The sequence below is a fragment of the Euprymna scolopes genome, chromosome 44 (assembly GCF_053919585.1).
Source record: "Euprymna scolopes isolate OS-2025 chromosome 44, ASM5391958v1, whole genome shotgun sequence".
NCBI lineage: Eukaryota > Metazoa > Mollusca > Cephalopoda > Sepiida > Sepiolidae > Euprymna > Euprymna scolopes.
Window position 1 is genome coordinate 39,799,965 of NC_136525.1, and position 2,801 is coordinate 39,802,765.

Sequence of the window (2,801 nt, forward strand, 5' to 3'; positions counted from 1 at the left end):
GATACTCTGTTCTCTTACTTTTTACTCATATCATGTTTAATGTTTGTGTAATATTTAAAAAAAAAATCCAAGGCGTAGTTATTGAGAAAAGTGCGGACAGACGAACGGACGAACGGACAAGGATTAATTTATATGTCTACCCTCGTTTTGTGGTGGACCTCCCCCCCAAAACAATTGTAAAATGCAGAACACAGAAAAGATAATTACCGTAGCAAGACACACTTAAAAATGTACTAGAAAGAAAACAAAGGTAATACAAAAGAGGAGAAAAGAAGAATAGGAAGAGAACCAGCTACATGGACGATTCACAAGGATGAGAGAGAGGATAAAACAAACGAAAACGCTTGGATATGGTTTTAAAAAGGAAACTTTAACAAAAAAGCTGAATCCCTAATAACAGCCGCAGAAGACAATGCGATTAGAACAAACAGCATCAAAACAAAGATAGACAATACGCAATAAAACAATAAATGCAGACATTGGGGAGAAATACACGAAACAATAAACCACATAATAAGCGACTGCCGCAAATCACCTCCAAAAGAAAACAAGTATAATCACATGTGGAAGGCAATATACCGGGAATTATGCAAACAACTGCCTTTTGAACACTCAAACAAATGGTACAAGCACAAACCGGAAGCAGTATTTGAAAACGGAAGTCGCAAAATTCTATGGGTTATAACTAGGGCCGTGAGAACAGCATATTTTTTCATTCTTTTAACTCTCAAGTATTTTAAAAGGTTTGCATCTCTCTGCCTTTTCTACAAGTATTTTAGAGGTGAATGTTCTGACGAACTGTAATCACTTGTGCCCCCACAACGTGAGCACACTTGACAAACCCGACAGGCTGCTAAATCCCACCCCCACACTGTAGAGATCCCTAGATGTAAAAGATCTTTTTACTCCAATAGTTTCTTCCCCAGAACCGCTAGACTCTGGAATTCCATTCCAGGTCCCTGCTTCCCCAACAGTACTGATGTGCAGAAGTTCAAGTGTAACGTGAACCGACATCTTGTTGCCCAAATCCCTACATAGTACCCCAGTAGTTGTTTCCCCTGATAGTAGCCCCCTACACCAAATTAGCAATTTGCCTTGTTTGGGGTGAAAATGTAAAATAAAAAAAAAATTAAAAAAATAAAAATATCCGACGCAGGTAGACACAATCAACCGAGAACCACATCAGTCTATATAAAAACATATAAGATATTAACGGGTATATACTCAAGAGTCAAAACAATGAAAAGAATATGCAGTTGTCACAGCCCTAGTTATAAAAAATAAACCCATCCAAGCAAGAAGACCGGATGTTATAATAGTTAACACGAAGGAAAAATCAAGTCAGATCGTAAATTTCGCCGTTGCAGCAGACCACAGTGTGAACATCAGGAAGATGGAGAAGCGAATGAAGAACACAGAACTGGCCACAGAGCTGGAAAAGATATGGGATATAATAAAAGTCAAGATACCATCAATAATAGTAGAAGCACTAAAAACAACCATGAAAAATTTTATTTATTGCGGACTATTATACTTACCTATGTTAGTTATTGTTTCACGACGTTTTTGGCCTCTATCCACGGGCCACGAAGGCGCAATAGAGAGAGACGTTGAATCTCCACGGTGTAAGGTGAGAATTGTCTAAAGATAGCGGTTTCAATCCTACTCAAAGCCGGTCAGAGGTTTACTTGGCCAAAACGTGGTGAGACGACAACAAATATGGAAGGCAGTAATTGCTGAAAATGCAGTCAGGAGATTCGGAGTCATAGGAAGAGAAGACCGAGGAAAGAAAACACTAACAAAACATCCACTATAGTCTCGTAAAAAGCATAAGCCGTCGTCTCTATGAAGTGATCCGAGAACATATATTTTAGAGTGTCTGTCCAGCAGGAAAAGGCCAACTAAATCGCAGACATACGCGCTATCTTTTGAACCCATAGATACACCAAATGAGTCCTTGGAGTTTGATTTTTTAAACCCAGGTTTTGCATTTAATATATATATATATATATATATATATATATATATATATATATATATATATATAAATTTACATACACGCACACACAGCCACACACACACATACACACACACACACACACACATATATATATATATATATATATATATATATATATATATATATATACGAGCAAACAGTTAATGTTAAAAACACTTTGAAATGAGTTAAAAACATATTTAATCTGAAAAGGAAACACTAGATAAGTGGAGAGTCCTTAATCCGCGGAGTTTTGAAGAAATACTTTCCTTCTCGTCAGAGGGTAGGAATTAGCAAAATGCGAGATCGGATTTTGCATGCAAAAGTATTTGATGAAACAACAAGTAAGTCAAAGATCTTACTTGAAAACAAAAAAAGTGAAGCAGAGGGTATATGGTGAAGAAAAAGGTGATTACATATTAATAGATAGTCTGGTGGAAGATAAATAATCCAGTGACGGTAAAATCCAAACATATAACTTCAAGAAAGTTAATTGAATTTCCATTTGCACAAGTAAAATCAAAAAATCCCATAATTGGAAGGAGATTGTCCATAATAATCCAAAGGCAGAAATCCATGGAAAAATTCACAAAAATGTGTACAAGGGAAAAAGGAAAAAATTCCAATAATATTAATAAAAGAAAAATAAGATATGCTTTTCATTCTACTGCCGAGATATAAATATTTTTATTATATATATATATATATATATATATATATATATATATATATATATATATATATATATATATATATATAATCAATGTAAAGTCACACATTTTAGAAAACATTTTTAAATGAA